This window comes from Carcharhinus amblyrhynchos, chromosome 16 (genome assembly GCF_965287045.1).
Source record: "Carcharhinus amblyrhynchos chromosome 16, sCarAmb.v2.hapA, whole genome shotgun sequence".
Taxonomy (NCBI): domain Eukaryota; kingdom Metazoa; phylum Chordata; class Chondrichthyes; order Carcharhiniformes; family Carcharhinidae; genus Carcharhinus; species Carcharhinus amblyrhynchos.
The window spans coordinates 50567981-50583965 of NC_137339.1; the positions used below are offsets into that span (position 1 = coordinate 50567981).

The 15985-nt window shown below is 43.2% G+C and overlaps 1 protein-coding gene across 1 annotated transcript in view; it reads right to left on the minus strand.

The window, feature by feature from the left end:
• The window catches only part of cstf1 (cleavage stimulation factor, 3' pre-RNA, subunit 1), a 29903-nt gene extending 28197 nt beyond the window's left edge, over positions 1 to 1706 (minus strand). Inside the window, exon 1 of the mRNA XM_080205069.1 lies at positions 1595 to 1706. The gene's annotated coding sequence lies outside the window, so the exon portion shown is untranslated. The remainder of the gene's footprint in view (positions 1 to 1594) is intronic.
• Positions 1707 to 15985: the final 14279 nt, after the last annotated feature.

The window sequence follows — 15985 nt, forward strand, 5'->3', positions numbered from 1 at the left end:
CCCACAGTACAAAGATGTGCGAGTAAGGTTGATTGGCCACGCTAAATTAATCTTCAGTGTCCTGGGATGCTTAGGTTAGAGGAAGTGGCAGGGTAAATATATGGATATAAGGCTTGGGTGGGATTGTTGTCAGTGCAGATTTGATGGGCTGAATGGCCTCCTTCTGCACTGTAGGGTTTCTATGATTTTCTTTTAAAGTTGCCTGTTACCCTTCTTAAAAATTAATTCTCAGAATGCTGGCTTCATTAGCAAGGCCAGTATGTATTATCCACCCCTAACCACCCTTGAGATGCTAGTGGAGGATCTTCTTGAACAACTCTATCTCCAGTGGTGAGGTGTTTGTAGGTTGGAAGTTCCAGGATTTTGATCCAACAATAGTGAAGGATTGGCAATTTTTGCAAATATAAAATGATTAGCATTTGTTGTTGTCAGTGATCAAATTTGTGAACCTTAAAGCATATATCTGGAATAAAGAACAAAGAACAGTGCAGCACAGGAACAGGCCCTTTGGCCCATCAAGCCTGCGCTGATCATACTCTCTTATCTAGACCAAGCCTCTATATCCTTCTATTCCCCATCTGTTCATGTGACTATCCAGGTAAGTCTTAAATGTCACTAACCACCTCACTTGGAAGTGCATTTCAGACCCCCACCACCTTCTGTGTAAAAAACTTCCCCCACACTTTTCAGGTGAACCTTTCCTCCCTTATCTTGAACTGGTGCTCCCTTATAATTGTCATTTCTGCCCTGGGAAAGTGCTTCCAACTGTTACGCCCCTCAATTTTATAAACTTCTATTAGGTCGCCCTCAGCCTCCATCTTTCCAGGGAGAACAATCCCAGTTTATTGAATCTCTTCCCATAGCTAATATTCTCCATACCAGGCAACATCCTAGTAAATCTTTTCTGTACTTCCTTCAAAGCCTCCACATCCTTCTGGTAGCGTGATGACCAGAATTGGACACAGTGTTCCAAATGTGGCCTAACCAACATTTTATAGAACGGTAACATAATTTGCCAACTTTTATACTCGATGCCCTGGCCGATGAAGGCAAACATGCCATATGCTTTCTCCACCATCTTTTTCATTTTTAAGGATCTGTGCTCCCAGATCTTTGTGTGTCTATGCTCCAGATGAATGATAGGCAGAAGAACATGTGACAGCACCAAGGGCTATTCAGTTGGAGTGGACTGGAGTCCAGCGTTTTCACGGCAGCTTTTACTTGCATACTTACAACATTTGCGTGGCTTATTCTCTTTCTCCGCAGATGCTGTCAGACCTGCTAAGATTTTCCAGCATTTTCTGTTTTTGTTTCAGATTCCAGCATCCACAGTATTTTGTTTGGAGATTTTAAGCTTCCCGTCAGATGTAAATTGTTGGACAAACTATGTCTCAGCTAAGAGGTTGAACCAACAATTTACATCTGACGGGCAGCTTAACAAAATCTCCAGTCAGGAGTGGATAACACTGGGGTAACCCTGGCTCTCACTCCCTCATCCCACAGCCAATCGGACCGAATTTAACTCATTTAAAGGACGCGTTAGCCCAAAATCACCACCTGGAACCAGGCCCGATGAACAGCAGCTTTCACTCACCGAGCAGCTCCGCCTCCTGGTAACGGCCGCTCTCACTCACTCTCGGTAATAGTTTCGCGCGCGCACTCTCTCCCTGTAATGGCCCCTCACTCTCGGTAATAGACGCTCTCTCTCTTCCTATAATGGCCGCTCTCACTTACTCGAGACAAACGGTAGAAGTGCGCGTGAGCAACCGGCTCAGTGACGTAAGCGCTAGCCCATTGGTCACTAGCCTATTGCCTGGTAACAGAAGACGATTCGGCCCGTCCTGTCGGTGTTGGTTCTCTGCAGGAGTAACGCAGCTAGTTCGCACACTTGCGTTTTCATCGTGAGCTCTTCTTTCTTTTATTTTTCGATGCCGATCCAATTCCTTTGTAAAGGTTCAGTAAGAAGTCTCACAAACAGCACATTGAAGTCCAATAGGTTTATTTGGAATCTCCAGTTTTCGGAGGGCTGCTCCATGTGATGAAAGCACCTTTACAAAGGAATTGAATGGGCATCGCCACATCATTTCTGATGATTACCAATGAATTACCCCACACACTCAGGAAGTGTGACATGGTGGCACAGTAGTTAGCACAGCTGCCTCACAACGCCAGGGACTAGGGTTCAATTCCAGCCTTGGGTGACTGTGTTGTGTTTGCATGCTCTCCGTGTGTCTGCATGAGTTTCTGCCCACAGTCCAAAGATGTGCAGCTTAGGTGGATTACCCATGCTAAATTGCCCCTTATTGTCCCAAGATGTATAGGTTAGATGGATGGTAAATGGGGATCAGGCAGGGGAGAAGGCCTGGGTAAGATGTTCGGTTGGCAAATTGGTGGGAGAGACTCAATGGGCCAAATGGCCTCTTTCTTCATTGTAGAGATTCTATGATTCTCAGCCTATAATAATGTTTCTTTTGCTATTCACCTTAACTCAGCGTCCTGTGGTTCTTGACTCTTCCAATTGGAACTTTTCTCCCAATCTACATGATCCAACTCCCTCATTGTTTTGAACACATCTAACAAATCTCTTAACCTTCTCCTGTAAAGAAAACAACCCCAGTTTCTCCAATAAACTGAAATGCTGTGTCCCTGGAATCTTGCCTGTAAAGCTTTTCAGCATTTTTGCTAGAGCCTTCATATCTTACTTAAAGCGCAGTGATCAGAATTGATCAGAATATTTCAGTTGAGACCAAACAAGGATTTCCTAAAAATTCCTAAAAACCTCATTGCTTCATACTCTGTACCTCTATTTACAAACACCAAGATCCCATATTCCTTTTTAACCACTTTCTTAATGTCCTCTGCCATCTTCAATTATTTGTGTAACTTAAAGAATGGGGTAAAAATTACAGTTAAAAAAATCTATGCGATGTACTGTAGTTAATTGTCCTGTCCGAAAGACAGGAGGGAAAATATATATCTGTGTTACTCTATTGTTACTTTACAACATTATTTTGTTTTAAAATGAACCCTGGCTTTTATTTGTGGCATTGCTGGTTAGCCAGGATTCACATCAGATGAATGTCTGGCTTTCAGAAAATCTTGTTGTCTTTAAAATGGTACTAATGTCACCTGGAGCTGCAGAAGATCAAATTCCAAAAAAATGCACCAAACCCCTTTAATGTTACATGCTAACATATGAAATAGGAGCAGAAGTAGGCCATTTGGCCCCTCAAGCTTGCTCCGCCATTCAATAGATTATAGCTGACCTGTTTGTTTTGAGTTTCTCATCTACCCCAAATAACTTCTGATTTTTCTTGTGAATAAGAATCTATCTACCACTGCCTTAAAATACTCAATGACCACACTTCCACCACCTTCTGAGGCAGAGAGTTCTAAAGTTGCACAACAGCCAGAGAAAATAATCTCATCTCTATCCTATAAGGGGCATCCTCTAATTTTAAAACAGTGTCCTGCTAGTTCTGGACTCACCCACAAGAGGAAATATCCTTCTGATGTCCATTATGCTGATGCTGTTCATGTCCTTAAATACCTCAATCAAGTCACTTCTCATTCTTCTAAACTCTAGTGGAAACAAGTCCAGCTTTGCAACTTATCCTCATAACATTCAAGTATCAATCTAGTGAACCTCCTCTGAACCACCTCCAATGCATTACAGTCTTCCTTGAAAAAGGAGACCAGTACTGCATTCATGATGCAGTCTCATCAATGCTCTGTATAATTTTAATGCTCAATTTCTCTTTTAATAAAGGATAACATTCCGTTAGACTTCTTCATTACATGCTGCATCTGAATATTAACTTTTTGTGTCTCATGCACAAAAACACCCATATTCCTTTACACTTCGGCATTCTGCAGTCATTCTCCACTTACATAATACTGTGCCTTCCTGCCAAAGTGAACAACTTCACACTTTCCCAGATTATACTCCATCTGTCAACTTTTTTGCCCACTCATTCAATCTATTAATGTCCATTTGCAAACACCGTATGTCTTCTTTACATGTTTTTCTACCAATCTTTGTGCCGTCTGCAAAATTAGCTACCATGCAGATGTACAGTGTAATATAAATAGGGCCTAGTTTTAAGGCTGATAAAATTGGATATCCTAAATTAAAGAATTGGGCATATTAAAATCAAACACAATCAAACCTCGGGCAGGCCAATTGTACCATACACAAAATGTCTGGGCCTGATTCATCAATCACCCATCAAAGGTCATTGCACCCAACTGATACTTAGCAGGAGATCACTGCAACCCATTGAAATGCACCGGCCTATTGTTAGGAGCCCAGATCAGGCCAGACTTTCTATCACCATTTCTAGTAGTAAGAAGTCTCACAACAACAGGTTAAAGTCCAACAGGTTTATTTGGTAGCAAAAGCCACTAGCTTTCAGGTCTCTGATCCTTCGTCACATCATGCATGACCGTATCTGATAACAGGTTACATGTAAGCAACAGCATGGAGATGGACACCTGGGGACAGACCCTAGTGTCCTGTCAGGCAGACATCAAGAAACCCACTAGGTATTGGAACCCCTTCCTGGGACCTCATTGGCCAGAAGCCAGAGAAGTTTCTGGAAAGGCAAGCAGGCAGGGGAATAAAGGGACACATTTTTAGACGCCAGCAGCGAAGACTCGATGAAGGAGGCGACAGTTGACCATCCGGAAGACTGACAGAGAAGGAAGGAAGGGAGGAAGGAAGAAGCTGCCATTGAGACTTACCTTCGTGACCACAGACCTTGGAGAATTGAGCCTGCAGTTTTAACCAAACCATCTTTGTGGGTAGTATACTTGAATCTGGGGTAACCTTTTGTTTTTATGTAGGTAATTTAAGAGTTAATACTCTTATTATTAATAAACTTGTTGAACCTTTATTTGTGTTTGTCCTTTGTCCTTTGTCCATCTTGCAAATAAGGGCACTGGGGTAAAACCTTGGAGTAAGCAAACTGATTGAAAGTATCTGAGAATTAACAGGTGCAACATCAGGTTAGGCGACCATGCTAAATTGCCCCTTAGTGTCCAAAGATGTGTAGGTTAGGCAGATTGGTAGCCATGGTAAACAGGGTTATCATGACGGAGGGGAGGGCCTGGGTAGGATTATCCTTTGGTGAGTTGGTGTAAACTCAATGGGCTGAATGGCCTCTTTCAGCACTGTAGGAACTCTATGGATTATATACCTTTGCTCTATCCTTCATCTAGGTCATTGATTTAAACTGTAAAAAGCTGGGGCCCCAGTATAATCCTGTGCTGGATTCCACTCATCACATCCTGCCAGTCAGTCAAAGATCAATTAATGCATTCTGTGCTTTCTGCCAACCAGCCAATCTTCAATCCAGGCTAATATGTGTCATGGTTCCCCAGGATGACAAATGATTTTAGCTGATTAGAACAGAAAGTCTGAGTCTTGATCTTCCAAGCAGTAGACTTTATTCTCTAGTACAAGACAATAAAGCCGGGATGCCCGGAACCATCCAACGAACTGTTCGCTTACAGTCTTTTTATGCTCACTACAACTCCATACCCCGAGATCCCCACCTTACTCTCAAGGTTGATCTTTTTAGTCACCCAGACAGTTCTGCTTGTACAACAATCATGGCTTAACTGGCTTAGACCGAATAGTAAAGATTTACTTCACTCTTTCCTTTCAACCATAATCACATTGAGTTGAGTAACTGAACAACAATCATTGTTCCCCAAGGTGGTTATTGTTTACATTCATTGATTATAGCTAATTACATTAGGTAACATACATTGATTTGATTGATCATGCTGGTCTGATTACTATACTAATTACATTAGGTAGCATACATTGATTTGATTAATCATGCTGGTCTCATCATATCTCATCGTACACATTTTAACCCCATCTCATCGTACACATTTTAATTACAAGTTTCAGAGCAAATTCTCTCACAGAGCAAATTCTCTCACATGTCCCCCCTTTGAGACTATCTTCTAGTCTCATCTTAGCTCCCGAAGTGCTAACTCATGTGGTCGCATTGTTTAATCCTCTTCACATACATGTACTCCTGCCATTTTTGCAAGTAATGTGAAGGAGCCAAATATTTTGGTTAGGGATCAATGTCCCTATTCTAACTTTATTAAGGTTTATCTATCAATGTCCTGATTTTGGGTTGCTCCCCCAGATTACCCACAGCTAACAGTTATCAGCCAAAAACATAGAACATAGAACACTACAGCACAAACAGGCCCTTCGGCCCACAAGTTGCGCCGATCACATCACCTACCAACCTACAGACCTATCTATAACCCTCAATCTCATTAAACCCCATATACTCATCCAGAAGTCTTTTAAAAGACCCCAGCGAGTTCGCCTCCACCACCACTGACGGCAGCCGATTCCATTCACTCACCACCCTCTGAGTGAAAAACTTACCCCTAACATCACTTCTGAACCTCCCTCCCCGCACCTTAAATCTGTGTCCTCTCGTAGCGACCATTTCAAACCGGGGAAATAGCCTCTGAGAGTCCACCCTATCTATTCCTCTCAACATTTTGTAAACTTCTATCAGGTCGCCTCTCAACCTTCGTCTCTCCAGGGAAAAGAGTCCCAGCTCCCTCAACCTAACTTCATAAGGCATGCCTCCCAGTCCAGGCAACATCCTTGTAAATCTCCTCTGCACCCTTTCAATAGCTTCTACATCTTTCCTATAGTGAGGCGACCAGAACTGCGCACAATACTCCAAATGAGGCCTGACAAGGGTCTTATAAAGTTCCAGCATTACCTCCCGACTCCTAAACTCAATCCCTCGATTAATGAAGGCCAGTACACCATAAGCCTTCTTGACCACCTCCTCCACCTGCGAGGCCGATTTAAGAGTCCTTCCCACTCTTGACTAGGGAAGGGAAAAAGACTGACCACTGTGTACAGACTAAGTTTTTCGGCCTCAATGGGCACTGGCAGGGTATTAGTACTTCCGCAAAGTGATCCCTTGCTGATGCTACTTTACAGAATAATGAGTTTCAGCTTCGATCAGGGTTGTTGTGAGTCCATTCAGTGGTGGCAGCTCAACATTTCCCCACTCTTTCGTTTCTTTTCTAGGAGGTTGATCATTAGTTACCCGCGTTACCATTTGTTGTATCGTTAGCCTGGTAAGGAGAGATCTCAAGGCAGGTAAGAAACAGCAAAACATTAACCCTATAACGATTATCGTTATCACCACTATAAGTCCTGCTTTAGCGAACTAGGCTCCCCATCTGTCTAATATACTATCTAGCCAGCTCCAAACCTCATGACCAAACCCAGCATTCTCATGCATTTCTTTCCTTAAGCTTTGTACTTTAGTCATGGCCTGCGTAAATGATCCTTCTGAGTCAGTATTATTGGGGATGAACGTGCAAACATGACACACACACCTCCTTGTCGGGCCAGAATGTAGTCTAGGGCATATCTATTCTGCTTGGTATACAGTCTAAGTTCTAATCGGTTAGTGAAAACCCGAAGGGCCCCCCGTGAAGCGTTCCCTAAGATGCTAAGGCCACAAGCAATGGAATTACGATTATCTGCGGCCATTTGCCCTGCGACGGCTCCAAAGGAGAAGAACCCCGCCACTCCATAACCAGCAGCCTGACAAGGAGTGAAGGTGTTTATCTCCTTATAATCAGCGCAGAATTCCTCAGATACCCCTCACCTTTGTCTTTCAGAATGTCGCGAGAGTCCCCAGTGACCCAGACAAGGAACCATTCTGGGGATTACGGTCCCTATTGCTACTGAGTGAGGGTAGAGGTATGATAGATAGTTAGTGGCTGTGCCATTGTAAAAGAAGAAATATCCTGTTTCTGTGTACATCATCTCAGCACACTTCTGCCACTCCCTCATCCCCGACCTTGATTCAGCAACTCCTTTATGCCTTGTTTTCTGTAATAAACAAATTCTGTGACTCCATCCTCCCCGACCTTATCTAATGTCTCATATGTTATCTCACGGTATATGGAATCAACTGTGTAAAGGCTGGCTTCCCTGGTGCTAATCATGTCTTACCCAGGCTGTGCGAAGTCAACCTTATCAAAGCATTTGGCCTTCACTGCTTGTAGTCATTTCTTTGTTCAGAGTCAGTCATTTTACAGGGGTTTGGCATTTTGAAATGGCTTGGTCTGCTGTCTTATTTTATACTAAATACTTGACCATTTTTCCCATCAGGCCACTGCTTCATTTGTACACTATCACATTCCCTTCTTTTGTCATATCATGACAACTAACCAGACAGGTTTATCTATGATCCGATTAATAAACATTTATGCAAGCAACCAAGCAATCCTATCCCAAGTAACAGTAATAGTAGCAAAATAAAAGCCTTAAAGTTCCAGTCAAATAATCCGTGACCCAACCATCCTAACCAACCTGATGGGTCATAATCATGAAATTCCCGGCCAACCTCTTGAAGCTGATCAGCCTGCCTTTTGATGTAGCCGGCCAGGTCGGTGATATTTTCAGAGGCATCTGGGATATAAGTGCAGCACTCCTGACCTATAATAGCACACATCCCTCCCTGTGAGGGTAATAGTCCAAAACCATTTGGTTTTGTAATGCCACGGTCCAGACAGCCATCAGCTCAGCTGAGACCTCAGCTAGTGCCTGTCCAGTTGCCCTGACTTCTGCTGCCGTTATGTTTGCCAGTTTTTCCATTATAGACTGTAAAATTATCAGCCAATGTCATCCAGGGTGTTGGGAACATGCCCACGAGCGATTGTAGGTTATATTCCATACTTTGGACTAATCAAGAACAAACATACCCCTGCTAGATAGATTTGCCACTAGTCCTTGCCACTCAGTCGTAAGGTTGCAGCTACTTTGTCCCATCGACTTTCCTTTCCCTGATTTACTAAAACATAGGGAACCTCACACATCATTCGAGGGGATAACAAGGGAGGTTGGAGAGTATTCCTCCTCTTGAATGGATGGGGATGTGGGTACAAACCCAACAGTTACTTGTATTCTTTCTTTCAGCATAAATATATGACATACGTAAATAAGTATTAGCATGCAGTCTTCGGGTAACTGGGTTTCCTACCACCATGTGTCCATTAAGTCCAAATAGTCCACAAAGTCTGAAATGTATGATAGAGATCTTCATCCTGTGTTCGTATCTGGGTCAGATGTAATCTTCTTACAATCGGACAGATGAACCCAACTTGAACGTCCCTGAAGCTTAACGGAAGTCTGTGGGGTCAGTAGTACTTGAAAAGGACCAATCCAGCGTTGTCCTAATTTCTTCCTATCCCAGTTTTTATCAATACGTAGTCTCTGGGTTCGATCACGGGGTATCGAGAGGTAGCTGTCCCTGCTGTCTGTGAGAGATGTGCTTGTTTTACCTGAGAGTGGAGAAACTTCAGGGAAAGGGTTAATTGCTTCAAGTAATTCTGCATCTGTTCACCCATCACCCAGGGAGGTCTACTCCGTCTAGGGGTTTTTTTCATGAACATCCCAGGGAGTCCTCATTGGCTGACCATAGACCATCTCTGCAGCTGACAGTCCGGTCCACGAATGGGGAGTCTCCCGCATGTGAAACAATGCCAAGGGCAATACCTTCAGCCAATTTAATCCAGTTTCTTCAGTCAATTTAGATAACTTCTCATAAAGTCCCAATAGCTTCTTTCCACAATTCCCACTGCCTGCGGATGATATGCGCGATACAGTAGTTGTTTACTTGCGAGGGCTTCGCATAATTCAATGTTAATCTGAGCCATAAAATGTAGTCCATTGTTTGAGCTTACCATTTTGCGTACCCCGAAACAGGGAGTAACTTCTGTCAACCATAACTTCACCACCATATGCGCAGTACAATTTCTGGTGGGGAAGGCTTCAATCCATTTACTGAACACATTGATTATTACTAAACAATATTTACAGTAGTATACTTTTGGTAATTCAATAAAATCAAGCTATATACAAGCAAAAGGGCCATCTGGCAAGGGAGTGGCTCCAGGAGGGCATTTAATACCTTTACCCTTATTATTTTTCATGCATATGAGGCATCGATCCAGCTGCGTTTGTGTTGCTGTATTCAAATCTGGATGCCACTAAGTCTTTTAGAAATAGCTGTATCATTCCCTCCTTGCCAAGGTGAGTACAAGAATGCAAATAATCAATAAGTACCGGTAATAAAGAATCCAGAATACAAACTTGACCAACTGGTGTAAGCCAGAGGTCCCTTGCCAAGGAGTATGAACACCCCATTGACTTCCATCGTTTGCACTCAGAATCAGAGGCGTCCCTCTGTAATTGTTGTACCTCAGCTATCTCTGGCATGCCCGTCGTCCCCAGTGCAGGTACCTGATTTAAAGCCTGATTACCCCGGTGGGAACAATCACAGAGGTCAATACAGCTGCTGCCTTTGTAACCAACACGGGCAAGTACAAAATCAAATCTACTGTGTGCCTAAATGGTTAACTCTCCTTACAACTTTAAGATGCAATGTAATGCCACCTTTCCAACTTGGCAGAGCTCAAATCTCTGTCCGATCCCTACGTAATTATTAAACTCGAAACAATTCACTTTGATTGACTATACCCTATTACACCACATGAGGATCTCAATCGCACAGTTACGCCCTCTCTCTCTCTCTGTATCATACAGAGTCAGCCTGCTTGTCTCTTTTTAACCCTTCACTGATGGGGACTCACTGGGCTCTAATAAATCTGGCCTCGTTTGATTTGGGTGCCTCCTGTTGTGACAAATTTATCCTGTGAGTTAAAGTTCAAAGGAATGGATCAGAACTTGTTAGCTATATCTAATACCGTAAATATCTTGTGGGACAATGATAATACCAAAATTTAGCATATGCATTCCAGAGCTGGAGTTTCCCCAGTGACACTAGGATCTGATGTCTTTTCCCCGGTGTGAAGAATTTAGATCAATCAATGGATTATTTACTGTTCCTCCCTTCGTTACCAGAGCAAGTTCGCAGACCTCTTCCTCAGTATCACTGGAGTAGGGAAGCATCGGCATGCCAGAGCAACTGGGAGGATCCTCCTGTTGTTTAACCCTGAGGGGCTAGCCCAACTTGCCTATCAGCCAAATGGGTTCATGGCACCTAGTTGACTCCTTCTTCCAATTTGAAATTAATGTTTTCCATTTTAAACTAGCATCCTTTTCCACAGCAATGCAATTTTTCTAGGTTCCACGTGCCACCTAGTAGCCAAATATCCTTACTCAATTTACTATTCAAAACAGCAGATAATCAACATAATTACGTTCTTAAGCTCTTAGCTTTATCTAGATATTTCTTGCATAAGATTTGCAATGCCGAATCCTTGGTGTCTGTTTTATGTCTTTAATCTCAGAGTTCTCTCGATCCTTAAGGGACTGTTTCTTGTACAAACACTCCTTCAGAATTTCAACCGATTTCAGAGTTCCTCCCTTCATTAGTTCTATTCCTAATTTTACAGCATTCTCCTGCCAACTGGATAGGAGACTTTGTTCTTTGATCTCCTGACAATATTGTAAACATAAGCCAATTAACTCCTTTGCTTTTTGTCCCATATTCTTTTGCCAAATTTGTCACTGCGCAGCTTTAACAAGTTGAATGTTTTTGGTGCCTCCCGGGGGCCATTCAGATGGTCCTAATTTATGGGTCAATGCCCCTGACAATTGTCTCAATTTTGTGACTTTATCCGGATATTTTTCACACAGAATTTGTAAAACCGAATTCTCATGCTCAGTTGTGTCCAAATATTTCCCCATTTTAAACAAACAAAACACACAACTCAATACCCCAGTAAAATCAGTCTAAACTCAACTACTCTAAAGAAGCCTCAGTGAAGTGCGGTCCATGCCAATTGTTCACTGACTTATCGTTTACCTCACCGTATACACAGTGACCTCCAACCGCTGGAACAATCTACCTGGAGTTGCACGAGCCGACGAAACAACAATGGGCTATTCCATCGGGATGGCTGGCGACAACAAACGAAGGGTCAACAAGCACCCGAAATACAAGGCAGAGGAGAACCAAGTAGTTGTATCAACGGTATCATGCACTTGGCCGGCGGATTCCTCAGTCTCGGTTTCAGTGCTGCTCACTCCGACGCCGTTTCCAGTCGTCTGCCGTCCACTGGAATCCCACTTCTGACACCAAGTGTTAATCTAAAACTTCTACCTAGTCAGGCTTGGTTCAACAATAATCGATTCAACTCCAGTTAACTTTTAAAAGTGTTTATTTATATGTGATTTACGACGTCGGGTCAGTCTTCTACCTAACATGAAATGGGTAAGTGATACCCACTCTACCGCAGAAAGAATAACAACTTACTATAATTATACAAAGGACTTATACTCCTTTGCCGCTAAAGCATGCACAGAGGGAACAGCATATCATTCGTTTCCAACACACATTTTCAGATAAGGTATGTATGCTCCATTCATACTTATCTTGTATTTAACCAATTACTCCCTGCTGCACATAGCTTCTTCCCACATGGCAGTCTGTGACTGCATTCAGTAAAATGATCAGTAGCCATTATTCTTTGTTCTACAAAGCTTGCAATTATCTGGTTATACAATACCACAAAGCACCCCAAATCAGACATTCGCAATACTAAAAAACTCCTTTACATCCTCATTCCCCCTTTTTACTGATTCGAGCTTCAATGGCTCTGACTACCATATTAGGTAGGAGAACAATCTCTCATAGACTTCTCCTCCTCTCAGTTGACGTCCTTTATCCGAGGTCCTGGGTAGGTTCGGACTGGCAGGCCTTCCTACACTTACTCTCCTTGGGCAAGTCGTAACCTGGAATCCCGCTCCAAACCGCTTGACTAACCTAGTTGCATCCATTAGCGTTCGGTTTTTTTCTTCGTCTCGCTTTTTACCCATTCACAGACAATACAGTATTCGCAGCGCATTTTGCATGCAAAACTCCACCCTTCAGATCAGACTCAGTCTCTCAAAGCGTTTTACACAGTTTTAATTTCATCTACGCAGGATATCTTTTGGGTTGGGGAGATCCAGGACCAGCAGCGAACAGGGTGCGCCGGGCCTCGAGATCCCTTTTCCGACAACAAGGATTTACAAGCAATATAAGTCTGCTTACCTTGCTGTCAGAATGCCGTCTTTGGGATTCTCAGCCCCGAACAGACCACTGCCTCCGCCGCTCTTTCCAGACTTCACTTTCCGGGTGATCTCGCACCAGCCCTGCTCGCAGCGCCAATTTTGTCGTGGTTCCCCAGGACGACAAATGATTTTAGCCGATTAGAACAGAAAGTCTGAGTCTTGATCTTCCAAGCAGTAGGCTTTATTTTCTAGTTCAAGACAATAAAGCTGGGATGTCCGGAACCATCCAACGAACTGTTCGCTTACAGTCTTTTTATGCTCACTACAACTCCATACCCCGAGATCCCTACCTTACTCTCAAGGTTGATCTTTTTAGTCACCCAGACAGTCCTGCTTGTACAACAATCATGGCTTAACTGGCTTAGACCGAATAGTAAAGATTTACTTCACTCTTTCCTTTCAGCCATAATCACATTGAGTTGAGTAACTGAACAACAATCATTGTTCCCCAAAGTGGCTATTGTTTACATTCATTGATTATAGCTAATTACATTAGGTAACATACATTGATTTGATTGATCATGCTGGTCTGATTACTGTACTAATTACATTAGGTAGCATACATTGATTTGATTAATCATGCTGGCCTCATCATATCTCATCATAAACATGTTAACCCCATCTCATTGTACACATTTTAATTACAAGTTTCAGAGCAAATTCTCTCACAGAGCAAATTCTCTCACATATGTTCCCCCCAAACCCTAAGCTTTTCTTTTCTGTAATAATCTTTGATGTGGCATCTTACTAAATGTTTTCAGGAAATCCAAGTACAACATTTCTGCAGGCTCTTCTCTATCCACAGCGCATGTTACTCTTTCAAAGAACTCTAGTAAATTGGTTAAACCCTTCAGAAAACTATGCTGACTCTTCTCAATTACCTTGGCTTTTACTAAGGTCCAATGATAATTTCCCTAATGACCAGTTATAGCTTCCCTATGACCTTCCCCATGACAGGTGTCAAAATGGCCTGTAGTTTCCCGCTTTCTGCTTCCTTCCCCCCTTGAATAGAGAGGCTATATTTGCTACTTTTTAGTCTGATGGAATCTTTCCAGAAAGGTAACAGCAAAACATCATCTACCTCATTCATCACCTTTTTTAAGATCCTAGGATGAAATAATTCAGAATCTGGAAACGTGTCAGCCCCCAGCTCCATCAGTTTTCTCAATACTGCTTCCCTAGTGATTTTAATTTCACCAAGTTCCTCTCTCCTCTCCTTATCCCGATTTACAACTGTTAGTGGACTGTTTCTTGTACCCTCTATAGTGAAGACAGAAGCAAATTATCTTTTCATTTCATATGTTATGTCCTTGCCATCTACTATTAACTGTCGATGCTCACTCTTGAGAAGTCTGACACTCGACTTTACTTACTCTTTTCCTATTCAAATACCTGTAGAAAGTCTTGTTATCTGTTTTTACATTCCTAGCTAATTTACTCTTGTAGGGGGCAGGAGTTTTCCACTTCCATTTTTGGGGGTATGGGAATAGTGGAGGTGGCAGAAAGTCACAGTGGAGTCCCGTCAGGATTTCCCACTGCAGTTGTCCCAATCCCGCACCAATGACATAATGGGTACTTCTTTAAAATTTATTTGTGGGACACGGGTGTTGCTGGCTGGCCAGAATTTATTGCCCGTCCCTAGTTGCCCTTGAGAAGGTGGTGGTGAGCTGAATCATTGCAGTCCATGTGCTGTGAGTTGACTCACAATGCCGTTAGGGAGGGAATTCCAGGATTTTGACCCAGCGACTGCGAAAGAATGGCAATATATTTCCAAGTCAGGATGGTGAGTGGCTTGGAGGGGAACTTACAGGTGGCGGTGTTCCCATACATCTGTTGCTTTTGTCCTTCTAAATAGAAGTGGTTGTGGGTTTGGAAGGTGCTGTCTAAGGATCTTTGGTGAATTGCTGCTGTGCATTTATAGATAGTACATACTGCTACTACTGAGCATCAGTGGTGGAGAGATTGAATGTTTGTAGACGTAGTGCCAATGAAGCAGGCTGACTTGTTCTGGATGGTATCAAGCTGCTTGAGTGTTGGAGCTGCACCCATCCAGGCAAGTGGGGAGTATTCCATCACCCCGCTGACTTGTGCCTTGTAGATCGTAGATAGGATCTGGGGTGTCAGGAGGTGAGTTACTTGCCACAGTATTTCTAGCCTCTGACCTGCTCTTGTAACCACTGCTGTGGTGAGTCCAGTTGAGTTTCTGGTCAAGGTAACCCCAAGGATGTTGACAGTGGAAGGAGATTTAGTGTTGGTTGAATGTCAAGGAACAATGGTTAGAGTGACTCTTATTGGTGATGGTCATTGCCTGGGCATTTGTGTGGCACGAATGTTACCTGCCACTTATCAGCTCAAGCCTGGATATTGTGCAGATCTTATTGCACTTGAATATGGACTGCTTCAGTATCTGAAGAGTCATGAATGGTGCTGAACATTGTGCAATCATCGGCAAACATCCCCACTTCTTGTGATGGAGGGAAGATCATTGATGAAGCAGATGAAGATTGTTGGGCCTAGGTCACTACCCTGAGGGACTCGAGCAGAGATGTCCTGGAGCTGAGGTGACTGACCCTCCACAACCACAACCATCTTCCTATGTACCAGGTATGACTCTAACCAGTGGAGTGTTTGCCCACCAATACCCATTGATTCCAGTTTGGCTAGGGCTCCTTGATGCCACACTTGATCAAGTGCAGCCTTGATGTCAGGGGCTATCACTCTCACCTCACCTCTGGAAGTCAGCTCTTTCATCCATGTTTGAACCAAAGTTGTATGAAGTCCGGAGCTGAGTGACCTTTGCGAAACCCAAACTGGGCGTCACTGATCAGATTATTGCTGAACAGGTGCTGCTTCATAGCACTGTCAATGACCCCTTCCATCACTTTACTAAAA